The following is a 26419-nucleotide window of genomic DNA, read 5'->3' as shown; positions in this document are numbered from 1 at the left end:
AGAGAGAGGGGGGGGGGGGGAGGGGGAGGTGTGCGTGTGTTCAGCGCCGTTTTTTTTTTTAAAGATCTTGGCCTCGGCCGCGCGCGCACCCTCCAGGCCTCCGAGTAGGAAACAAACAAACAAAAAAAGCCCCGCGCGCGGCCGCGGCCCCGCGCGCGGTCCCTCCTCTCGGCCGCGCGCCAGCTTTCCTCTCCCCTCCTCCTCCTCCTCCGCTCCTCCGCTCGATCAGCCGCCCGGCGCGCAGGAGGCGGAGGAGGAGCCAAAGCAAAGCAGGCAGCTCCCTGCGGGGGGAGGGAGGAGGAGGAGGAGAAGGAGGCTGAGCCGCCCCGCTGCCGGCTCTTCTTTCCCTCCCCTGCTACCCCCCCGGGAAGCGGCTTGCTCTGCGCTCCGCTCCTTTCTGCCTCTCGGGTTTTTTTTTTTTTTTTTTGGTTGCTTTCCACCCCTTTTTCCCCTCCCCTCTTTTTTTTTTCTTCCCCCCCTTTTTTTTTCTTTTTTTCTTTTTTGCACCCACTTTGCTGGCGGCTCCCAAGCAGCAGCAGGACCAGCAAGCAGCGGCGGCGGGAGCTGCCATTGCAAACCCCGGAGGAAGAAGAAGAGCCGCTGCTTTGCAAACTCGGCCTTGGTGGGGGACCCCCTCTCACCCCAATTCTTCTTCCCCCCCCAAAAGAAACCGCGAATCTTAACTCCCTCCGCCTTCCCCAAACGACAACGAAGCCCCCCCCACACCCCCTACTCCATCCACACCCACCCACCCACCATGGCGAAATGAACCCCGCCGCTTCCTCCTCCTCCTCTCTTTCTCCCGGGTCTCTAAGATGGAGCAAGCAGGGAACTAACAAAGAAACAAGCCAGCTTGGGCCTTGGTGGGAACCAACAACCATCATGCTAGTTTAATGGACCGAATGCCGGCCGGTTGCAACGGGAGATTTTTACAGCTTTGCAGGGGAGAAGGTGAGCATTGGTTGGACGCACAGAAATATGTGTTGGGACTTTATTATTATTATTATTATTATTATTATTATTATTATTATTATTATTATTATTATTATTATTATTATTATTATTATTATTATTATTAGTTATCATTTACTTTATTCATTAAACATGAAACTCAGTCAACTGAACATTCAAAAATGCATCATAAATACCATTGACTATTCTTGATGCTAATGGTTGATATGGGTTGATTATTAATAGCATTAGTATTATCAGTATTATTATTATTTACTTCATTAAACATGAAACTCAAGTCAACTGAACATTCAAAAATGCATCATAAATACCATTGACTATTGTTGATGTTAATGGTTGATACGGTTTGATTAGTATTAGTATTATCAGTATTAGTATTATTATTTACTTTATTCATTAAACATGAAACTTGACAACTGAACATTCAAAAATGCATCATAAATACCATTGATTATTGTTGATGCTAATGGTTGATACGGGTTATTATTATTATTTACTTTATTCATTAAACATGAAACTCAAATCAACTGAACATTCAAAAATGCATCATAAATACCATTGATTATTGTTGATGATAATGGTTGATACGGATTATTTACTTTATTCATTAAACATGAAACTCTTGTCAACTGAACATTCAAAAATGCATCATAAATACCATTGACTATTGTTGATGCTAATGGTTGATACGGTTTGATTAGTATTAGTATTATCAGTATTATTTTTACTTTATTCATTAAACATGAAACTCAGTCAACTGAACATTCAAAAATGCATCACAAATACCATTGACTATTGTTGATACTAATGGTTGAAACGGGCTGATTATTATTATTTACTTTATTCATTAAACATGAAACTCTTGTCAACTGAACATTTAAAAATGCATCACAAATACCATTGACTGGTCCTAATGGTTGATACGGGTTGTTGCCAACGTCCTAGTATCAACCAAGTACATCATCATCATCATCATCATCATCATCATCATTTGCGAGTTAGGAGTTTTCCGAAATCAAATTCGTCCTGGTTGGTTGGCCTTTTTTTGCCGCGCGGCTTCCTTTCGGGGTGGCTTCGATGGCCATCGAGGCATTTATTTAAAAAATAAAATAAATGATTTGCTTAGTAGTTTTTTTTGCAGGTAGGAAAGCCGATCTGCAACGATCCTTTTGTTGTGTGTGTGTGTGTGTGTGTGTGTGTGTGTGTGTGTGTGGTCTGCGAAATGCAATCCGGGGACGCCTCTCTCTTGCAATGAATTGCTCCAGTCCTGACATTCTCAAGCCTTTTTAAATGCACTTTTTTGTTTTCTCTTTTTTTTGTTGTTGTTTCAGTTCGGGCCTGTGCATTTGCACCCTTGCATCCTGGACGGGCCGAGTGGGGCCCGTTTTTTTGCAACCCCCCGTATTGCAATCTAGGCCGGCCATTCAATTTTGGAAGCCTTTTTTTTTTTTTTTTTGCAAGGGCTGCCCTTTTATTTTGCACGAAAGAAACCTTGCTCTTTTTTGGGGGGGGGGCAAGGACATCGCAAAACGCAAGACTCGCTTTCCCCGCGCGCGGTTGCTTTGGGGTTATTTTTTTGGAGGGGGAGGAGGTGTTTGCGCTTTAAGGCTGGTGGGGGGGGGGTTAAAGCTCTTCCTTTGTGGCGTTGCTGTTGTTGTTGACGTATAAATGCATGCGGGGACCCGGGGAAGGTCCTAGCAGTGTGTCGCGAGCGCCGAGCTTTGTGCCATAGAAACGGCCGGCGGGAGGGTTTGCAACGCGTCGCAAAAAGTGGCTGCTATTTAGATATTGCAGTGAGCAAGGGGAGGGGGGGGAGAACCGGGAAGGCAGCGGGCCCTGGGAATTTCGGCGGGCTTGTTTGGGGGGGGCGGTCGGGGGAGGCGAGCAGAGCCACCCCCCCCCCCAAGTGCATCGCACGGGACTTGTAACGGTGCAAAAAGTGACTGTGCAGAGATGAGGCTTCGGATCGTTTCTCTCCAATGTTTTTTTTATTATTATTATTATTATTTTTTAAATAAAATGACCTGTTCAACTTTGCCTGCCTGGGATATGAGATTTTAGGAGTCACTTTGCACCGAGGCCGTTCGAAGGATTTCTGTACAACTCCTGCAGGGGAACGGAAATATATTTTAAAAAAATAAGGCGGTTTGAATTTTATTTTAAACCCCATCCTGCTGAGGATGGGATTCAGTTTCCTTGTTTATGTCCAGTCTTTCTTTCTTTCTTTCTTTCTTTCTTTCTTTCTTTCTTTCTTTCTTTCTTTCTTTCTTTCTTTCTTTCTTTCTTTCTTTCTTTCTTTCTTTCTTTCTTTTTCTTTCCCCCCTCTGTCTTTCTTTCTTTCTTCCCTCCCTCTCTCTTTCTTTCTTTCCCCTCTCCCTCCCTCTTGTCTCTTTCTTTCTTTCTTTCTTTCTTTCTTTCTTTCTTTCTTTCTTTCTTTTTTTCTTTCTTTCTTTCTTCCCTCCCTACCTCTCTTTCTTTCTTTCCCCCTTCCCTCCCTATCTTTTTCTTTCTTTCTTCCCTCCCTCCCACCCTCTCTTTCTTTCTTTCTTTTTCTTTCTTTCCCTCCCTCCCATCCTTCCTTCCTTTTCTTCCTTCTTTTTTCTTCCATTCCTTCCTTCCTCTTTATTTTCTTTCCTCCCTTCTGTTTCCTTCCTTCTCTTTTCTTTTCTTTTCTTTTCTTTTCTTTTCTTTTCTTTTCTTTTCGTCACAGCCTAGCACAGTCTTGCAAATAAATGCACACAGCTGCATTTCCCAGATTGGATGCGCCCCTGCTGCAGCAATGGCCCCGGAGTTCCGAGCCGTGGCTTAAATGGCGGCCTTCCTTTGGCATCTCTGGTTTGCCTTTCTCTTCGGGAAAAAAAACGAAATCTGCTTTGCTTTGCAAGGCTAAGGTGCTTTCCAAAACCTTAAAACCTCTTGATCAACAGTACAGTGTTTTGCAAGGAGCAAAGGCCGTTTGCAGATTGGGGCCACTCCTCTCGAAAAGGTGCCCTGCTGTGTACGTTTGACACAGTTTGTGGCACAAGTGGGCAGGCCGCGAGGGGTGTGTCAGGGGCTGGACCACAATCTGCATGGATCTGGGCCAACCGGGCGAGAGATCTTATTGCACGGGTGTTGAGTGTCATGCATAAGCCTCGGCCAAATATTAACTAAAAAAAGAAAACCCCTGGCTGGGGTTGAGGCCTGGTTGCCAAAAATTGGACATCGGATGCCAAACAATTATTTAATGTGACGTTCTGTTTATTTGCGTGAAGTTCAAGGAGAGGAAAGAGCAAATGAATGTTTGCCCTGAAGCGTTTATCCTGAGCATTCATTGGTTTGCACCAATTCTTGCAAAGTTCCCAGCGGAGAAAGAGCTGGCACAGATAACATTATTTTTGAGAGCGGTGTGTTCCTCAGTTAATTTAGAGAGTGGTGTGTTCCTCACAAGACAATAGAAAATGCCCCAAATGTGACATCCTACATCGCATACAATTCTCTTGTGGCCCTCTGGATTCACTAGCAACTTCTCCCCTCCCAAAGATTCCGGCACTTACTGAATTGAATTGAATTCTTTGTTGGCCTAATGCAGTGATGGCTAACCTTTTTCTCTTCATGTGCTCGCAACAGAACACATGCGTGCCAGCACCTATAATGCAATGCGTTCCCCTGCTGGGCATGCGCGCACAACCCCCTCACTCGGGTGAGTTCTACTTACCTTTACTACCGTTTCGTAACGGGCCGCGCGCATGCGCAGAAGCGTTCTGATGACGTCGGGGTCAGTGGGCGGAGCCTCCCTCCGGTTTTACTACTGGTACTATAGAACTGGTCCGAACCTCGGGCAACCCACCACTGCCCCCATTCCTCCCATGCATGTGCATGTGACTCATGCTCCCCCTGCCCCCCGTTTTGGGCATAAGAAGCCTCCCTGCAGCCTCCTGGACCCAAAAATGGGCACGGGGGCACTGCACCTCGTGCATCTCCCACATGCGCCCCCCTGCGCATCCCGAAAATCAGCTTGCTGGCAGGAGGCGTGCACGCATGCGCAGTGGAACTGACCCTGCAGAAAGGGCTCCACGTGCCAGCTGTGAAATGTGTGCTGTAGATTCGCCATCTCGGGCCTAGTGTGATGTTTATTCCCTCAAGGAATTTGTCTCCAGTGCATCTCAGTGCACCTACCTACAACAACAAAGTGATAAATCGTAGATCATAAATCGTGGTTACAGTCATTAATCTTAAGATAGAAACAAGTGATAAAGCAGAGATAAGATAAGATACCAACAAGAGAAGATAGTAGGGAAGATGAGAAATGAGAAAGGTGATTATAGCAATACCGCCTACTACATGGGTAAATTTCTTAGGCAGTGATTAAGAAATTCCCACACCACTTAAGACAGTGCTGTGGGAATTAGGTGTTCAGCAGAGTGATGGCATGAGGGAAAAAAACTACCTTTGAGTCTAGTTGTTTTGGCATTCAATGCCCTATAGCGGCCTTCTGAGGAGAGCAGTTGAAACAGATTACTCTGTGCGCACAATTATTAGGCAAGTTGTATTTTTGAGGATTGCTTTTATGATTGAACCAAACTACAGTTGCTCTCAAGTCCATCCAAAATGTTAATAAACCTCAAACTTGGAACATTTAAGAAAGTAAAAGTGAAAGTAAAAGCTTTTGGGTGTAACAATTATTGGGCAACTATTTGTGTGCAGAATTATTATGCAGCTAAATGAAAAAAAAAATTTCCCATTTCACTTTCGTTCGTTTCCATCTGTTGGAAGTGAGAATAATAAGCGAACAACTCAAAATATACAAATAAACATTTCTGACATTTCAAAAAAAAAAAAAAATCGGTGACCAATATAGCCACTCTTCTCTTTTCAGTTACAGTCATAAATACTCCATTCATTGGGTCTGTCGGTTTCTTGATCTTTTGATGATCAACGTTTTGTGCAGCAGCAACCACAGCCTCCTAGACACTGTTCAGAGAGGTGTACTGTTTTCCTTTGCCGTAAATCTAGAAATTGCTTGAAAATGACTGTTGAAATCTCATACACGTGGGTGGTGACAACATATTAGTATTTGGTGAGGAAACTTAGAAGTCAGCAAAATTTCATGTTCCTTCCCGTGACTGGGAGCATTCTAGACAAATTGTGCAAAATGGTAAAAATTGCTGAATAACTTGTGTGGAGCAAGAGAAGAAAAGCGGGTTGTAAGAGAGTGCGATGTGTACAGGTAGTTCTTGACTTCCAAGCCATTCATTTAGTGACGGTTTGATGTGACAGTGGCACCGAAAAAGTCACCGAAAAAGTGACTTGTGATCGTTTCTCGTACTTAACAATGGTTGCAGCATCATCCTCATGATAAAAATGAACTTTGAACGGTCACTACACAAGCTGTTGTAAATCAAGGACTTAACCTGTATAACACTCGCCAATTCTTTAGTATCCGTTTAGAAGTTCTGGCTGTGAAGGTGTCTGCAAAATCAGCCAGCGATATTATTTGTTCAGCCTGTTCTCTCTCTGTTCAACCTGAAATACCTCCTGCTGTGTCTCACTGCAGCAGTCGGCAACCTGTAGGGTAGGTAAGCAAAGCCTTTTGTTTGGCGAGGTTTGCTCCAAGATTGATACTCACAAATGCTTCTTTCTCCATGTTACTTCTGGTTTTCAAGCAGTTCTGAGAGAATTTTATTTTTGGCGTTCGCTTTTGCTATTTTCAAGATAAAGTATATGGTGTTTCAGTGTTTAATCTTGGAGAGAAAACATCCCTGTAGCTCTGCAGTACCCTCCCTCCCTCTCTTCCTTCCATCCATTTCATCCACCCTCCCTCCCATCCACACATCTCTTCCTTCCTTCCTTCCTCCCTCCCTCCCTCCCTCCCTCCCATCTTCCTTCCTTCCTTCCTTCCTCCCTCCCTCCCTCCCTCCCTCCCTCCCATCTTCCTTCCTTCCTTCCTTCCTTCCTTCCATCCATCCATCCATCCATCCATCCATCCATCCATCCATCCATCCCTTCCTTCCTTCTTTCCACCCTCCCATCCATACTCCTTCCTTCCTTCTTTCCTCCCTCCCTCCCATCTTCCTTCCTTCCTTCCTTCCTTCCTTCCTCCCTCCCTCCCATCTTCCTTCCTTCCTTCCTTCCTTCCTTCCTTCCTTCCTTCTCTCCAGTAAAATATATACTGTGTTTCCCCGAAAACAGGACAAGTCCCGAAAATAAGGCCAAGCCAGATTTTTTGGGTGGGTGTAAACATACGCCCTCCCCTGAAAATAAGCCCTAATGAAGGGGTGGGCGTGGCCAGTATAGGAGGCAGCCCTTCCCTTCCCCCGTCAGCTAATGGCAGCTACCCTTAATTGCGACCTGCGGATCAGCTGAGCTGATCGGGAGCTGCTTCATTCTCTTTCCTCCCAGTGTTCTTGGCGCTCGCCTGCCTCCCATTCATCCATCCCCCTCACTTGCAAACTCCTGCCCTGCTTGCAAGAGAGCAGCCGTCTGGCCCTTTTGCCACATGGTGCCCACCCAACATTGAGGATGGCTTCCCCTGCAGCTTCCAAACCCTGGCTGTTCCCTCCCCCGCTTGCGTGCCTCCCAGATCTCACCATGTCGATGTGGGCGAAGCTGGTGAGCACCAGGGTGGAAGTGGAGAAGACGCCAGTCGGGCCAGCTGTCTGCTGCCAAGTCTTCCGGGAACCAGGGCAGAGAGTCCTCCAGCAATCGCATGGAGTTGGAACCATAGAGCGGGCCGCTTCCCGCTCTATGGTTCCAACTCCATGCGGTTGCCCTGGCTCCTGGAAGACTCGACAGCAGGCAGCTGGCCCGACTGGCGTCTTCTCAGCTTCCAGCCAGGTTTTGGAAGCCGCAGAAGAAGCCATTCTCAGTGCTGGATGGCGGCGGCGCAGTCTCCCCATGTGGGGCTTCAACTCCCTTTGTCTTTCAACGCCTCTCTGCCCCGGCTGCCGGAAGACTCTCTGCCCTGGCTGCCAGAAGACCTGGCAGCAGGCGGCTGACCCAACCGGTGTCTTCCCCGTTTCCAGCAGCTTCCAGCTGGGTGCTCACTGGCTTCGCCCACATCAACATGGTGAGATCTGGGAGGCGCGCAAGCCGGGGACGGAACAGGCGCTCGCACGGCTTGGTGCCTTCGGCCCGATCACATTCTCTCCCCCCCAGTAGGAGGGATGGGGCTTGATGGCACACAGAGGGAGCCTCTCTCTGCTGGACCCCCCAATAATAAGGCCAAGGCCATATTTTGGGGGACAAAAGAAAATAAGACCCTGTCTTATTTTCGGGGAAACGCAGTATATGTAGAGAGAGAGAGAGAGAGGAGAAGGGAAAAATTTAAAGATTCCCTTTTTCTGAGTATATTTATCAAGTATGAATATCCTGAAAGATTATCCTTTGACCATTTGCCCGGAAGCTGTAAACCTATATGAGAACAAAATATTTAATCTTTCCAAACATTTACTTATTTATTCATTCTGGCAATTTTTCACTTGCTGCAGTCAAGAGATTCTCAAAGGATTATAATCAGAATGATAAAATATCAGTGGCGCAAGTAAAATTACATAACAAAGAATCATCCCAAATTAAATGACAAGAAAAAAAAAAGATAAAACAATGTCAGTAAGCCATACAAGCAAGTGGTGACATCTGTAATTCCAAAACCCTCTTAAAGTGTTAGACTTTGAAGAATTTTCTGACGCCTAATAAAATAAGAGCAGATAAGGATATAAAGAGGCAGAGAATTTCATAGCATTGATGCTACTGCAAAAAAAAAAAAAAAACAGGATTTGGGGCTAACTGTAGTCCCAGCAGAACCACTAATAATTTTATACTAGTGGTGAAGAGGTCAACATTGGTTGGAAAATAGAGTCCTGTAGATCCAGGTGTTTGCTATTACGACCAAGTATGTTGTAACCAGGGTAACCAGAAAGATGTCTGGGAATTTTCCAATCCCATGTTAAATATTTGCTGAACTGTTAAGGGGTAAATGAAAGCTAGACCAATCTGCATTTGTATGTCCACTTAAACTTTTCCGCTGCATTCCGTGAATTCGCTAAGTAGCAACTCAATCCAGTTCAGACTTTAAAAAATGGCCTGTGGTGATAAATTACAATAACGATTCTAGTCTAAATGTAAACCCGGTTCCCTGCTGGTTGGTGGGCAGATGTGGCTCAGTATATAGCACGCGACCTGCAGAGAAATGCATGTATTTGGATTTTGCTTTAAAACCATTTCGAAGTTTGCCTTTTGGTTAAAGACAGTACCGTGTAGCTTTTGATAGAAATCTGCTTTAAAAAATTATGCCTCTTAAGAAAGTTAACAACCGACTTTAAGTGTTTCATCATCAAACCTTAAGGATGCAAGGAAGAATTTTATTTCCTGAGATGATGGCAAGTTGTGTTTCCTGACCAGGATTATGTCCTTTCACAGAATCACAGAATTGTCAAGCTGGAAGAACCTCAAGGATCATTTAGTCTAACCCTCTGCAGTCTGCAGAAAGCAAGTTCGTGTCAGGTTTCGATGTCATCTCAAATAAATTGCACTCCCAAACAATTAATCTTTGCTGAAATATTCCATTTATTAAATACGACAGATCTGGCCCCGACTTCGTCGTAGCCGATACTAACCCTCTGACCCCCAAACCCTTCCCTTTCTGTTCCCCAATTCTCATCTTCTCATTGGCCATCTTCCAAGTCAGTCTCCCCAGCTTCTGACCTCACCCCACAGGAATGTTCCCCCCCATCCCATCTCCTAGGGGATATTATCTACAGAGAAAATAAGTAGGTGAAAAGTGAAGCCTCGTCTTTTTATGGCAGCATCAGAATGCTGACAGTTCGTTTGTTCTCGGGAGGTGATGTCTAGCTTTTTCTTAAGGATCTTCATAGATGGAGAACCTACAACTTCCCTGTGTTGAGTATCTCTTTTAACATTCAGAAAGTTTTAAATAAAAGTGAGATAGCTGCAAGCTATACCCATTATTCAATCAGAATAGAGCTGGAAGGAACCAGGGTGGATTTAATTTAAATCGAGTTGATTTAAATCACGATTTAAATCACTAGTAAAAAGGCTTGATCAACTCGATTTAAATCATAATTTTTAAAGAGTAACTGTCATCTCTGCTACTCCTTTGACCCACTGTTGACTCACCGATAGTCCCAGTGTTGCAGAATATACAGCCTCATGCTGCATAACTAAGCTCCATTTCATGCTGAATAAACTAAATTATTTATGTATCTTAAATAGAAAACTATCTTACGATAGATTGTTACCCCAAAAGTTTTTTATTAAAATAAATTCGATAAAAATCAAAAAAATCCGATTTAAATTTTAAAAAGTCTGATTTTTTTGATTTTTTAAAAGAAATCATTGATTTTTATCCACCCTGGGATCACCAACCTTTCAGACCTCTGGGACCACTAAATTCATAGTTTTAAATCCCACGGACCACTAATACGATCTGCCTAATGACTGGCTGGGTGGGCGTGGCTAGGTGGTCATGTGACTGGGTAGGTGTGGTCAATTTGATGTCACTCACATCGAGGGGCACCTTGCCGGCCTCTACTTGCCCCTCCTCGCCTCCCCACCTGGACTCCTTAGGGCCCCAACAGGAAGCAGTTGTTGGAGCTAAGCAGTCACCACGAGAAAGAGTTGGCAAAACAGCTCAGTTCAAATTGGATCGGGCCGAGAAGGAGGCTCAGCAGAAGCCCCTCACTGAGGACTATGAGCATAGGCTTTCCAAGCAGAGCGAAGACTTTTGGGAGTGTAAGGCCAGGTACTGGCACCTGGAGGTTCAGCAGGCTGAGATGGTCAGCCAGTTCCGGCCATGATGCAGTCCCACTGGAACGAGGTCCTCCGGCTCTTCGCCACCAGCGGTACTTCCCTCCAGCCTTCGCCCAAAGCCCCACACCAGGAGGCTGAAGCAGACCCTAAGTTGAAATTTCTTTCCCCCTCTGACCCGCACAAGAAGACTCTCTGTAGCAACACAAATGTTCATTGCACATATCCAGCAATCTGTTCAAAGTAATATAGCAATTTTATTTTGCGGAGGGGGGAGATGAGTTCCGAACTGTAATCATAGAAGCAAAGAATGCCAAGGGTTGGAAGTTGTCTAAAGGAGCACGATACTCTACCCAGTGCAGAAATGACAGATGGCGAAGTCAGTCTCCGTTTGAAATCCTCCTGTGAATGGGAGTCTACCATCTCCTAAGGATTGCCTCATGGTTGAACGAATCTTAGGAATGTTTTCCTGGTGTCCAGCGAAAACATACTTGCAATTTGAACTCCTTTATCTTCTGGAACAACGTTGAACAATTTCTCCCTGCTTTCTACATGACAATTCTTTGGATACTTGGAGGCATCTGTGATGCCTTCTTGATGTCTCCAGGCGAAACATGTCCATGTAGGAGAAGAGCAGGCAGAGTTAAGGGGGTGGAGTCAAGCATGCCATCAGCTTAGGGTTGTTACATTGCCACAAACATCCAAACCCAACTTCACTTGGATTCTGTTGGCCCTCATCTGTGCCAATTTAATATTGAACTTGAGTTGACTAAGATTCTGGTGTAAAGACTTGAGCATTATGTATGTATGGATGTATGGATTGATTGATTGATTGATTGGTTCGATTTATATGCCGCCCTTTTCCGGAGACTCAGGGCGGCTTACAATGCGTTAACCAATAACCTTCATACTTTTTTTGTATATACCTGCTTAGTAGGGCTTTCGGCCCCCCCTAAGCGGTGTTCTTTTTTTATACAAAATCAGCTTATTACCCCCACAATCCTGGTCCTCATTTTACCTACCTCGAAAAGATGGAAGGCTGAGTCAACCTTGAGCCTGGTGAGATTTGAACTTGCAGTAATTGCAGGCAGCTGGTGCTACTTAACAGCACTTTAGTCTGCTGCGCCACCGAGGCTCATTACCCTGTTTTCCCCAAAATAAGACATCCCCAGATAATAAGCCCAATTCGGCTTTTGAGCGCATGGCAGTGAGGCCAAGCGCTTATTTCAGGTTTCAAAAAAAATATAAGACAGGGTCTTGTTTTTGGGGAAACACGGTACATGTTTGAATTGCAGCTTATCATATGGTCTTGATCCTTTGCATATGACATTAATCTGCTATAAATGGCCGTAAATGTGGACTGGTTGCCAAGCACCCAAAGTGCAAACATGTGACCGAGCAGGGGCCTGTTGGAACTGTGAATCTGAGTTGTATCTTTTGGGGGGGGGGCTCCATCGTAACTCAAGGTCTACCTGTAACCCATCGACCTTAGGATGTCTACAATCCAATCGTTCTTCATATGTTTCATAAAAGATACAAAGAGCCACAAGAGCCAAGGTGGCGCAGTGGTTAGAGTGCTGTACTGCAGTACTTCAACTGACTGCTAGTTCAGCAGATCAGCGGATCAAATCTCACCGGCTCAAGGTTGACTCAGCCTTCCATCCTTCCGAGGTGGGTAAAATGAGGACCCAGATTGTTGGGGGCAATATGCTATTTAGTATACTGTCTTTGGTGTAAACTGCCCAGAGTCCTCGGAGAGTGGGCGGCATAGAAATATGAATAATAAAAGAAAGAAAGAAAGAAAGAACGGTTGCAGGAATTGGGTATAGCTAGTCTGGTGAAAAGAAGGGGTGACACGATAGCAATATTCCAATATTGGAGAGGCTGCCACAAAGAAGAGGGGGTCAACTTATTCTCCAAAGCACCAGAAAGCAAGACAAGAAACAATGGATGGAAACTTATCAAGGAGAGAAGCAACCTGGAATTGTGGAAACCAACATGTGGAAACCAACATGGGAGGTTTTTAGGAAGAGAGTGGACAACTATTTGTCTGGAATAATCTAGGGTCTCCTGCTAGAGCAGAGGATTGGATTAGAAGACCTCCAAGGTCCCTTCCAGCTCTATTCTGATTGATTGATTGATTGATTGAACCCTGTTTCGAAGCCAACTATGCTGGTCATCACCACATCTCATGGTTGTTGTTAGTTGCGAAGTCATGTCTGACCCATCGCGACCCCATGGACAACGTTTCTCCAGGCCTTCCTGTCCTTTATCATCCTCAGGAGTCCATTTAAGCTCTTCTTCTTTTGCCCTCAATCTTTCCCAGCATTAGGCACTTCTCCAATGAGTCCTTCCTTCTCATTAGGTGGCCAAAGTACCGTATTTTTCGGCGTATACGATGCACCTTTTTCTCCCCTAAAAGGGGGTGAAAATTTAGGTGCGTCTCATACACCGAATGTAGCCCCGCCCACCCACTGGCTCCCACCCTTTGGCCTCTGCCTCGCAGCAGTTGCCTCCTTGCAAGCAAACAGCAAGAAAAAAATAGCTCCTTTCAGCTTCAGCACAGACTAATTAGCACAAGTTGATTGGATCGGCCTCCCGACTCTCAGCTGATTTGCTCTCAGCTGTTTTGCGCAGGGCTCTGCTGCTTGCTGCAAAGAGGTAAATTGCTCGAGCAGATTTTTTTTCCCCTTGTGCTAATCAAGCTATGCTGAAAACGAAACTGAAAGTTAAGCAGGCTGTTTGCTGTTTGCTGCAAGGAGGCAAAATTGCTCAGAAGCAGAGGGAGATTTCTTTTTCTTCTTTTCCTCACCAAAAAATTCTTATACTCCGAAAAATACGATACATCTCATAGTAGCAAATGCCAATGTTGAGTCACACATGGTGCAAAAAACATATTTCCTTTTCGTCTGTCCTGATTCTTCCAAGGTTGAATTTCAATTGGGGGTCCTCTCCTAAATTAAGAGTAAGGAAGAAGAGATTGAAGAAGAAACTAGCGGAAGAAAGAGGTGCTATGCAAACCAGTTGGCCCAAAGAGCAGAATTAGTTACAATCTTGAGCTGTAGGGCTGTTTTTCAAAATTGCAGCCCTTGTGGGAGTGTATTTTATGCAGCCTCCTCACATAACACTTAGACATGCTGGGCACATTTTTCCTCCTCCTCCATAGCCCATTATTGGCTCACAGAAATGACGGCATAAATCTCTTGAGTGAACATTAATATTTTGTGTGGGGATTTTTTCCCCCGTGGCAGCTCTTGTGTTTAGCATCACATTCACGGCCATCCCAGAAATGGGATTAAAATGCTGCATCTTTCAAAAAACCTTCCAGCCCTTTTCTGGTTCAGGGTAGTCCTCACTTTATGACTGGTCACCCAGTGAATGTTGAAAGCTACAACGGACCCTCTCCAGAAGCTACTCACGGCCTATGTCTCCAGGAAATGGAGCATGGGTTATCTCACGGGATGGGGGAGGCCTTGGAGGCACCCCCCCCAACCCTGAGGCACCTCGTGCTTTGCTTAATGACTCCTGTATTCATTTAATGATTCATTGGCAAGAGCAGGTATGGGGAGATCATTAAGAGCCGACGTGGCGCAGTGGTTAGAGTGCAGTACTGCAGGTTACTTCAGCTGACTGCTAGCTGCAGTTCAGCAGTTCAAATCTCATCGGCTCAAGGTTGACTCAGCCTTCCATCCTTCCGAGGAGGGTAAAATGAGGACCCAGATTGTTGGGGGCAATAGGCTGACTCTGTAAACCGCTTAGAGAAGGCTGTAAAAGCACTATGAAGCAAGTGTTATTGCTATTGCTAAGGGAGATGCTTCATTTAACAGTTGTTGCGACACGAGACCGTAATGGGTAACAATAGCAATAGCACTTAGACTTACATACTGCTTCACAGTGCTTCACAGCCCTCTCTAAGTGGTTTACAGAGTCAGCCTCTTGCCCCCAACAATCTGGGTCCTCATTTGACCCACCTTGGAAGGATGGAAGGTTCACCTTGAGCCTGGTGAGATTTGAACCGCCAAATTGCAGGTAGCTGGCAGTCAGCAGAAGTAGCTTGCAGTACTGCATTCTAAGCACTGTGCCACCGTGGATCTACACGGGTAGGCTCCATTACAGTCATATCTAGAGGATTGATGTTTGAACATAGGTTTGGGCAACCATCGGTTTATATTGCTTAAATTTGGATTCTTATGGTGAGCACCGGCTGAACCTGATGGTCTGAACGGACCCATTTAGTTCCTAGGACTAACTCCGCTCCTTGGACCATTTAGCTTCATATTGGCCACTATTTTGGCTAGTAAGAACGAAGTTGTGTTCTTTGTCTTTTAAAAGACAAAATGCCAGGGGCAATTCATATACAAAATGCATGTGCTGGCTATTAACACTGTGGCTGTTTGCCATCGTCATTAATGCACCCAATTATTGCTTAAAAGCCATCCAGGCTTGCGCTCCTGGCCGAAAGCACTTTTTGCCAATGGTTTCTTTTTGTGCATTGTTTTTGATATCTAAACCTGTGCCCATTTTTTTAATACTGCATCCTGGTGTGTCCGTGGATTTGGTTGCTGTCATATAATCTGATCTGGGTTTATACCAGTGGTGAAATCCAAATTTCTTTAACTACCAGTTCTGTGGGCATGGCTTGGGCGTGATGTGGCTTAGTGGGTGTGGCAGGGGAAGGATACTGCAAAATCCCCATTCCTTCCCTGCTCCAGGGGAAGGATACTACAAAATCCCCATTCCCTCCCCACTCCAGGGGAAGGATACTATAAAATCCCCATTCCCACCCCACTCCAGGGGAAGGATACTACAAAATCCCCATTACCTCCTCACTCCAGGGGAAGGATACTACAAAATCCCCATTCCCTCCCCACTCCAGGGAGAAGGATATTGCAAAATCCCCATTCCCTACCCACTCCAGGGGAAGGATACTGCAAAATCTCCATTCGCACCCCACTCCAGGGGAAAGATACCGCAAAATCCCCATTCCCTCCCCACTCCAGGGGAAGGATACTGCAAAATCCCCATTCCCTCCCCACTCCTGGGAGAAGGATATTGCAAAATCCCCATTCCCTCCCCACTCCAGGGGGAGGATACTGCAAAATTTCCATTCCCTCCCCACTCCAGGGGAAGGATACTGCAAAATCTCCATTCGCACCCCACTCCAGGGGAAGGGTACTGCAAAATCCCCATTCCCTCCCCACTCCAGGGGAAGGATACTGCAAAATCTCCATTCCCTCCCCACTCCAGGGTGAGGATATTGCAAAATCCCCATTCCCTCCCCACTGTGGAGCCAGCCAGAGGTGGTATTTGCCGGTTCTCTGAACTGCGCAAAATTTCCGCTACTGGTTCTCCAGAACCTGTCAGAACCTGCTGGATTTCACCCCTGGTTTATACAGTTGCTAGCAGCTTTGATTATATTCTTGAGTATGAATACATGTCATCCTTATGAAGCCAGCATTTACGGGGAAAGAAAATAAAAGCTGTGCATATATGAATTGTGCAAAAAAAACCAAAAAAAAAAGTAATTTACATCAAAAGTGTAATCAAAAACCTTTTTGATTGAGTTTCCTGGCTGGTGTAAGGAGAGGCCCAAATCCAGCTACCCCTTTTTGTGATGGGAGATGCATTGCCACGGTAGATTGTCAAGAGGCACAGATGTAAGGAGAACTGAAAAATGGCTTCTGGTATTTGCTTAAAAGATGCGAAACTTTTCCTTCTGACAAGTGTTTCTCAACCTTGACAATTTTAAGATGCGTGGATTTCAATTCCCAGAATTCCCAAGCCAGAATTCAGGGGGAAAAAAGGGGGGAAATCATCCTTGCAAATCAATACAGGAAGTCCTTGACGTACAACGTTTAGTTCGTTTAGTGACCATTCAAAGTGACAACGGCCCTGAAAAAAGTGACTTATGACCATTTTTCACACGACCGCTGCAGCCTCCCCGTGGCCATGTGATCACAATTTTCAGACGCTTGGCAAAATGACTCATATTTATGACGGTTGCAGTGTCCTGAGGCGGCAATTGCAGCGATTCACTTAACAGCTGTGGCAAGAAAGGTTGTAAAATGGGGGACCGTCTTGCTGAGCAACAGAGATTTTGGGCTCAATTGTCATAATTCGAGGACTACCTAGAGGCCCGTGGGCAAGTTGTGATTTGCAGCATTCGGTTTCAGTCTCGAGCCCTATATTGGCAGGTGGAATTCTGGGAGTTGAAGTCCACCCATCTTGAAAATAAATGTTGCTCTAACCACTTACCTCACAGTGACTGTCAGATCCAGCCTTAAAATATCAATCCTGGGGAATTTGAAAGATTTACCTTCCTTAGTAGAAGAACCTGAGCAAGTGTTGGAATTGCTTACTAATTGAGACGCATCTCTACAGCATCTTAAAGAGATGCCCTTTATACCAAAGGATGAGTCATCTCGGCAAATGGCAGAAATCTACATTTTATGAGCCAATCTCAACAATTGCTTCCTTATTTCACAAGGCTGCCGTGACATTGCATTGCAAGGGAAGAGGGTGAAATGGTTTAGCTTTGCTTCAAACTTAATAAACATGCTTTCTTTAAAAATTATCTGGGCATCTCAACATTCTAAACACTGACACATATACATATTGTACATATACCGATACATATACATACACAATATACCCTATTTCCCCGAAAATAAGACCCAACCGGAAAATAAGTCCTAGCATGATTTTTCAGGATATTCATAATATAAGCCCTTTCCCCAACATAAACCCCAGTTAAGATTGTCAGCCAAATGGATTTATTTATTTATTTATTTATTTATTTATTTATTCATTCATTCATTCATTCATTCATTCATTCATTCATTCATTCATTCATTCATTCATTCATTCATTTTATTTATTTAACTATTTATTTAATTATTTATTTTGTATACCGCCCTTCTCCCAAAAGGGTCTCAGGGCGGTGAACAGCCAAAATTAAAATACATACAATACAAAAGTTAAGATAATTAAAAAAAAATTAAATCAATCGGCCTCCCATTTTAAAACCCCAAGTCTATAAAATTTTAAAAATCCCATTAAAAACCCTTTAGGCTAGGCCGGCTTGCTGGAATAAATAAGTCTTCAGGGCCTTACGGAAGGTCCGGAGGTCCGGGATCAGTCGTATTCCAGGAGGTAGCTCATTCCACAGGGCGGGTGCCCCCCCCAGAGAAGGCTCTCCCCCTGGGGGCCGCCAGCCGACATTGCTTGACCGACGGCACCCTGAGGAGGCCCTCTCTGTGAGAGCGTATTGGCCGGTGGGAGGTTATCGGTAGCAGCAGGCGGTCTCGTAAGTACCATATTTCCCCCAAAGCAAGACCTAACCAGAAAATAAGCCCTAATCTGTCTTTTGAAGGAAAAATTAATATAAGACCCGGTTTATTTTCACGGTAACACGGTACACACACACACATGTATGTGTATATATGTGTGTGTGTGTATTTTGAAGGGGTTATGACCCTCAATATTATTGAATATTGGTATCAGGGTTACCCAGAAGTACATGAAGATTCTCGTCGTGACTTTTAGAATACTTTTATTAAAATTATCACAATATAAAATACAAATGACAATAAAGATAATAGGAAAATGGGTAACGGGAAGAAAGGGAGAAGACAGATGAAGGTGCAGGGGAAAAGGAAAAAAAATAGCGTAGATTTCCGACTTTTTTCAGTGCAGTAAAATATATAGAGTTGGAAGGGACCTTAGAGGTCCTCTAGTCCAACCCTGGCAGCCAAGGCATTAAGAGAATTAAATAAGAAACCTAAAAACCAAGAAGATGGACAACATAGAGGTGTGTGTCGGGTGTGGGGGGTGTATTTTCTCTACCTTGCTAACTCCCTAACAACATGCCCCTATTTTCGACCAGTTGCAGCATCTCTGGATATGTGATCACATTCTCCAAATTTAAGTTCCCCGTCAGATGTGATGGGTCCCATGTCTTTCTCCAGCGTTGTGCAAAGTTTGTCCTTAGCAACCAGCTGGTGTGTGGTGGATATGTCGTCAAACCCCTGTCACTGGAACAGATCTGTCCTATTCCAGCCGTCATCTATTTGGAGCTAATGCTGGACTTTGTAAAAGTAAGGGAAAAAATGCACAAGAGAGGTCTTCTTCATATTCACCCTTGAGAAGGAAACCTTAGTAAGAGTTCAAAAGGGTGAAAAAAACGATCAGAGCGTAATCCCAAGGAAACATTTACCGAAGACTTAGTGGTCTCTGAACAATGGAGAAAAATTGGAACACCAAGAATGAAGGAGAACAGAACGGAATGGAAACGGAACATGATCAACTGACCAAAACAGTTGTCTGGTTGTCACCGTGGTACGTTTTGTTAGGGCACTCAAGTGACTTCCTGAGGTGGACCTTCCAGATAGTTCTCCTTTGTCCTCTATTTGAAACTGAGGATCAATTGTGGTAAGGTTCTTCAGAAGTCACACCTTGTTCTTCTCCCAGTAAGTTGTAATGGCATCTGTGAAATCTTCAGCCAAAGCTCCTCCTCCTCACCTTTGGGAGAAGATCTACTAGTAGTTCTACTCGGTTGGACCTTCTGCACTCAAGAAACTCAGCAAGATCTTTTATGGGCTTCCATCTTCCTCCGTGAACCATCAACTGCTTTTCCACGGGTCCGGAGTAGCCGAACCAGAGGTTTGGTCCAGATTTTCATGCCTACTCACTATTTCTCACAAGTTTTAGGACTGAAAAAAGAAAAATATTTTCTGCCCTCCATTTCTTTATTTCGAAGCCATGGAAATGACTATCTTAGATCTGATGAATGTTGACATCTACTTACAGTGGTACCCTTGGTACTCAGCTGCTTTGAAACTCATGTAGTTTGGTACTCATTTTGATGTGAACATTTTGTCCCGGTACTCATCGTTTGTTTAGTACTCAACGCACAGGCTAGAACCGTGATGGCGAACCTATGGCACGGGTGCCACAGGTGGCACGCAGAGCCATATTGGTGGGCACGCGAGTGTTGCCCTAGCTCAGCTCCAGCGCGTATGCGCGCACCAGCCAACTGATTTTTAGGCCTTCCGGTCCCACTGGAAGTCGGGAAACTGGCTGTTTCCGGCCTCCGGAAGGCCTCTGGGGGGGATGGGGAAGGCTGTTTTTGCCCTCCCCAGGCTCCTAGAAAGCCTCTGGAGCCTGAGGAGGGGGAAAAACGGGCCTACTGGGCCCACCGTGCCATCGCATGCCAAAAGCAGGGGGAAGTGTGTGTGTGGGGGTCACGTGCGCATGCATGGGAGGGCGGGGTGTATTGAATTATGGATGTGGGCACCCGCACCCGCGACCCCCCATGCTCCCCCCACTTTTGGCACGCGATGGCAAAAAGGTTAGCCATCACTGGGCTAGAACATGTCAATGACTCACTACATTATTCCTTATGGCAGGGGTTCCCAACCCACGAGGTCGTAGCTCACTACTGGGCCGCAGCCTGTTTGAAACTGGGCTGCAGAAGTGATGGGCAAACGCCCGTGCGAAGCTCCACTAGCCCGAGCAGTGGGCCCTTGTGCTCGCGCATGAAGCTCTACTCGCATGAGCGAAGAGTACTTGAGCCCTTCGTTCGCTCGAGTTGGAGTTTCGCGGGCAAGCCTCAGTCTGTGTTGTCCATCCTCTTGGCTTTTAGGTTTCTGTTTAATTCTTTTAAACCTTTGGGTGCCGGGGTTGGACTAGAGGACCTCTAAGGTCCCTTCCAATTCTGTGTATTTTACTGCACTGCAAAAAGTTGTTAGTCTATGCTATTTTTTAAAAATTTCCCCTTGTACCTACATCTGTCTTCCCCCTTTCTTCCCCTTTCCATTGGAGGTGGGCGTATGCGTGCGCCTGCTACTCATATGCTGCCCCCCTACTCTGGGACTCCAAAGTAGAAAGGTTGGGGACTGTTGCCTTATAGGAAATATCTTGTTTCCCCGAAAATAAGACATCCCCTGATAATAAGCCCAATCGGGCTTTTGAGTGCATGCTGGTGGCTCAGCAGACTGATAGCATTGTGATTAACACCAGCTGTCTGCAATTACTGTAAGCTCGAATCTTACCAGGCTCAAGGTTGACTCAGCCTTCCATCCTTTCAAAGGTAGGTAAATTGAGGACCCAGTTTGTGGGGGCAATAAGCTGACTTTGTATAAATATACAAAAGTATCTTAATGCATTGTAAGCCGTCCTGAGTCTCCGGAGAAGGGCGGCATATAAATCAAATTAAAAAAAAAAAAATAAGCCTCCCCCCGAAAATAAGCCCTCCCCGAAAATATTTAAACGCAAAGCTGGAAGTCAGGTAAGACGGCAAGAGGAGCCCCATCTTGCTCCACGCGCCCCAAAATAATCAGACCTCCCCGAAAATAAGGCCAAGCGCTTATTTCGGGGTTCAAAGAAATATAAGTCAGGGTCTTATTTTCGGGGAAACACGGTACTTGTTTGGTACTCATAGTTTTTGGTACTCATCACGCCTCTTGGAATCAATTAACGATGGGTACTGAGGTAATATACTGTATATATTTGGTAGTTTTCAGGTCGTTTCCATGGTTTTTAACGGAGTAAGACCTCTGCTAATGAAAATTGCTGTCCCATCTAAGGTTTGCAATTTTTCAGCTTGGGTTTATAGGGAAGAAAAACTAATCTCTCCCGTAATGTAGGCCCAAGCAATTTTAGGCATTAAAGATAATCCCCACTTCTTTTCTATTTTTAAAAAAAGGACTGTTGGATTTACATGCGGATTTTCTGTTCCTGAAAAGCACCCAAAGAGGCTTGCCAGTGAAAACAATTCTAATATAAATGAAAACAGATACATACCGTAGGTAATCCTCGATTTATAACCATTCTTTTAGTGACCGAGGGTACAATGGCACTGAAAAAAAGTAGCTTACACTTGTTTTTCACGCTTACAGCATCCCCATGGTCACGTGATCAAAATTTGGATGCTTGGCGGCTGGCTCATATTTACGACGGTTGCAGTGTCCTGGGGTCATGTGATCCCCTTTTGTGGACCTTCTAACCATCAAAGTCAACGTGGAAGCTTAACCCTGTTACTAGCTTAACTGCAGTGATTGATTTAATAACTCTGTGGCAAGGAAGGTCTTAAAACGGGGCAAAACTCACTTAAACATCTGTCTCACTTAGCCACAGAGGTTTGGGGCTCAATTGTGGTCGTAAACCGAGGACTACCTGTCCACGTTTCAAGTTTAAAAGTTAAACCTTGAAGAAAAATGGCTGCATCCTGGTTAAGGATTATGGGTGTTAAAGTCTCCATTTGGAGGGCCCCATTGTTAAGATAGGTTATCAGTGGATAAAGTTTGTGACACTCGTGGGGTTTTTTTTTTTCTCCCTGTGAGTCACTTAGTTTCTCATCCCTGACTCTCTGCTTGCATCACCCAAAGTTACTTCCTCTTTCCTCACTCACTTCTGATCACTTCTGACTAGAAGAAGTAGCAAGAGGACACATACCGGGATGGCAGGAGGGAAAGAATGGGCACCCCAATAAACTTAAGACTTATTGGTTTGTCTGTATCATGGACCACAGCAGTTTACAGAAAGTCAAGGTAATGGGCCAGCATCTATCAACAAATGATTTTATGGTTGGTTTTAAAATTTGATATTGGTTTTAATTGAAATGCTTTAAATTACGGGCCAAACTTATTTAATTATTTTAAACCTATTTTTAACTTTTGTGTACAAATGTTTTATCTTGGCTGTTCACCGCCTTGAGTCCGAAAGGAGAAGGGCGGTATAGAAATCTGAATAAATAAATAAATAATAAACAAACAAACAAACAAATGAAATTCAGAATCAGAATAGAGCTGGAAGGGACGTTGGAGGTTTTCTAGTCAGAGGTGGAATTTAGCCAGTTCGGACCAGTTTGCCCGAACCGGTAGCGGAAATCGCAGGTGTCTCCACCTGCCCATCTGCCCCGGCTCTATGCCGTCCTATTTAGGCACTTTTTTGAGGTTGGGTGCATTCGTGGAAGGCGCACGAACGAGCAAAGCGCATACGCGGAAGGGCGTGTGCATGCGTGGATATACACGTTCACATTTGCGAACCGGTAGGGAATTTAAGTGAATACCACCCCTGCTTCTAGTCCAACCCTCATTCAAGCAGAAGACCCTATACTGGGTGTCAGCATCCTGCGGCTCCGGAGCCGCATGCGGCTCTTTGGGCCCTCTGCTGCAGCTCCCTGTCCCATCACTGGCTGATCCCACCCCTCGCCCTCCCCTCCCAGTCACTCCTTGCCTGGCCTTGGAAATCAGAGAGATACAGAGAGAGCGGGAGAGATGGACATAGATACACAGAGAGAGAGATACAGAGAGGGGCAGGGAGAGAGAGAGAGAGACATAGAGAAATACAGAGAGTGGGGGGGAGAGAGAAAAGGTTTTGGTGGTTCCCGGTGTTTCTTTGCCCTAAAGATTGGCTGGGTAGGTGTGGCTAGGAGGGTCATGTGACTGGGTGGGAGTGAGTGATGTGGAGTCGACCACGCCCAGCCAAGTTTTGTGGCTCCCGGACCCGGTGGGTTTTTTTTTTTTTTTTGTGGGAAACGGGCCCAAATGGCTCTTTGAGTGTTTAAGGTTGCAGACCCCTGCCCTATACCATTTCAGACAAGTAGCTGTCCAGTCTCTTCTTAAAAGCCTCCAGTGATGAAGAACCCCTAACTTCTGGAGGCAAGTTGTTCCACTGGTTAATTGTTCTCACTGTTAGGAAGTTTCTCCGTAATTCCAGATTGCTTCTCATCTTGAGTAGTTTCCATCCATTGTTTCTTGTCTTGCCTTCTGGTGCTTTGGAAAATAAGTTGACCCCCCACCTTCTTCGTGGCAGCCCCTCAAATACTGGAATGGTGCTATCATGTCCCGTCAACTCCTTCTTTTCTCTAGACTAGCCAGACTCAACTCCATCAACCGTTCTTCATATGTTTTAGTCTCCGGGCCTTTAATCCTCTTAGTTCCTTTTCTCTGCACTGTTTCCCAAAGTCTCAACATCTTTTTTTGTATCGTGGTGACCAAAACTGGATGCAATATTCCAGATCTGGTCATCTTATCTTAATTACTAACTCTTAGTTGGAAATCAGCTGCTCTTCCTTCAAGATCAGATGTAAATATAATGTTCCCAAACCTTCAACTCTTTGCAAAGAGTTCAGAACAATCTTCTCCAACCAAGTGGTCAAGTCATGGAGACGGGACATGTGAAAATTGGTGAAAATTGACCTTGGAAGTAGGAACTTCTCATAGGTAGTCCTTGACTGAACAACCACAATTGAGGCCAAAATTTCTGTTGATAAGCAAAATGGGTTGTTAAGTAACTTTTACACCATTTTAAGACCTTTTTTTGCCACAGATGTTACCGTATTTTTCAGAGTATAAGACGCACCTACCTTTTTTCGTGAGGAAAAGAAGAAAAAGAAATCTCCCTCTGCCTCTGAGCAATTTTGTCTCGTTGCAGCAAACAGCCTGCTTTACTTTCATTTTCGTTTTCAGCATAGCTTGATTTGCACAAGAAAAAAAAAATCTGCTCCAGCAATTTACCACTTTGCAGCAAGCAGCAGAGCCCTGCGCAAAACAGCTGAGAGCAAATCAGCTGAGAGTCGGGTGGCTGATCCAATCAACTTGTGCTAATTAGCCTGTGCTGAAGCTGAAAGGAGCTGTTTTTTTCTTGCTGCAAGGAGGTAACTGCTGCGAGGCAGAGGCCAAAGGGTGGGGGCCAGTGGGTGGGCAGGGCTACATTCGGTGTATAAGACGCACCTAAACTTTCACCCCTTTTTAGGGGGGAAAAAGGTGCGTCTTATACTCTGAAAAACACGGTAAGTGAATCACTGCAGATATTAGGTTAGTGACATAGTTCTTCAGTGAATCTGGCTTCCCCACTGACTTTTCCTGTCAAAAGGTCACAAAACGGTGATCACATGACACTAAGTGTCATAAATATGAGTCAGTTGCCAAGTGTCTGCATTTTGATCACATGACTACAGGGATGCTGCAAGGTCCATTAAGTGAAAAACAGTCATAAGTCACACTTTTTTCAGTGCTGTTGTAACCTCGGTCACTAAACGAATGGTCAGACACCGAGGATTAACACTATTCTCCAAAAATGGAGAACACAGTTTACTGTATTTATTTGCCAGGCTTGGAAGAAGTAAATAAGGTTTTGTTGGCTTGTCCCGAAGATAAAAAGTTGGAAATACTTTGCAATACTCTTTTTCATCAAAAGTCTTCCCCCTCTAATCTCTCCAATTTGTAAGTTGCTCTAGAAATATGGAATTGGTTGTTTTTCAGAAAATTTGGTTACAAGTTGTTGGAACAACTTTTGCTTTCTTTGCCAACTTTGATGGTCGGAAATGGTTGCTTGCAAACAAGCCGGCAAGTGAAGCCATCTAGATTTAAATCTGTCAGGGTCAGAGTTTCCCGGGTGATGGGTTTCAATTTTCAGCATTTGGCAGAAGAAATTCCAAGCTTCAGATTCTTTCCCATGGCCTTGGTCCTGTAGCAGCCTCCAAGATTTTTTTAGCAAGGTTTGCTGTTGGAGAGGAGTATAGATCCGTCCTCGACTTAAGGACCACAGGTGAGCCCCAAATTTCCATTGGTAAGCCAGGCAGCTGTTCCATGAATTTTTGCCCCCTTTCACTAGCTTTCTTGCCACCGTCATTAAGTGAATCATTGCGATGATTAAGTTTCTAACGCGGTTGTTAAAGTGCAATCTGGCTTCCCCATTGATTTTGCTGGTCAGAAGGTCGCCAAAAGAGGATCATACGACCTCGGGATACTGCAAATTCGGACACTGACCAAATTTTGATCACGTGACCATTGATCACGGGACGCTGTAAAGGTTGTAAGTGTGAAAAAAACGCTCATCAGTCACTTTTTCAGTGCTGTTGCAACTTCGAACAGTCGCTAAATGAATCATTGTAAGTCGGGGAGTCCTTATGGGGGCAAATGCATCTGGTTTGAATAATAAGTTGAGGATCTGTAGGGATTGTGATTGGAATGTTGCTTCTCCAGATGAATTTAGGACAACTTTATTGTCACGTTGAATCAGGGGTGAAATGTAAAATTTGTTACTACCGGTTCTGTGGGCGTGGCTTGGTGGCGGGGGTAATGTGACGGTGGGTGTGGCCAACTTTTTTTTAAAAAAACATTTCAAAGCATTTTTTCTAATGCTTTGAAAAGCCTCTGCCGATTAGGCAACTCAGCTGGGATCGTCAGAGACTTTTCAAAGCATTTTTTTTACCACCTCCTCGGCCAAGAGGTTGCAGAAAAAAATGCTTTGAAAAGCCTCTGACGATCCCAGCTGAGCCACGCGATCATCAGAGGCTTTTTTTTTTTTACTTTTAAAAGCATTTTTTGGTCGGAAGAGGTTGTAGAAAAAATGCTTTTAAAAGTAAAAAAAAAAAAAAAAGCCTCTGATGATCGTCCGGCTCAGCTGGGCATAGGGGGGGTAGGGATTTTTGCTACCGGTTCTCCGAACCACCCGCTGCTATCGCTACCGGATCGGGCGGTCCGAACCAGGAGCATTTCACCCTTGCTTTGAATGCAAACTAATCGGCATACATTAAAATAAAAATTCATTGCATACAGCTCTCAAAGGATCTCCTTCTCTAATATACTTCACAGAAACATGACAAAATAAATAAATACAAACTTATGCCTATACCCACATACATGACATGGAAAAAATTCCCGTAAATAGCTTATTTTACTAGTCCTTTATC

At 44.8% G+C, this 26419-nt stretch overlaps 1 protein-coding gene across 1 annotated transcript in view; it reads left to right on the top strand.

The window, feature by feature from the left end:
• The first annotated feature begins 242 nt into the window (after window positions 1–242).
• Window positions 243–26419, top strand: part of CCNI (cyclin I) — a 69283-nt gene continuing 43106 nt past the window's right edge. Inside the window, exon 1 of the mRNA XM_060687018.2 lies at window positions 243–951. The gene's annotated coding sequence lies outside the window, so the exon portion shown is untranslated. The remainder of the gene's footprint in view (window positions 952–26419) is intronic.

Source organism: Pantherophis guttatus, chromosome 8 (genome assembly GCF_059756535.1).
Source record: "Pantherophis guttatus breed Tessera chromosome 8, ASM5975653v1, whole genome shotgun sequence".
NCBI lineage: Eukaryota > Metazoa > Chordata > Lepidosauria > Squamata > Colubridae > Pantherophis > Pantherophis guttatus.
The sequence above is the reverse complement of the archived record's forward strand: the minus strand, read 5'-3'. Positions and strand labels throughout refer to the sequence as shown.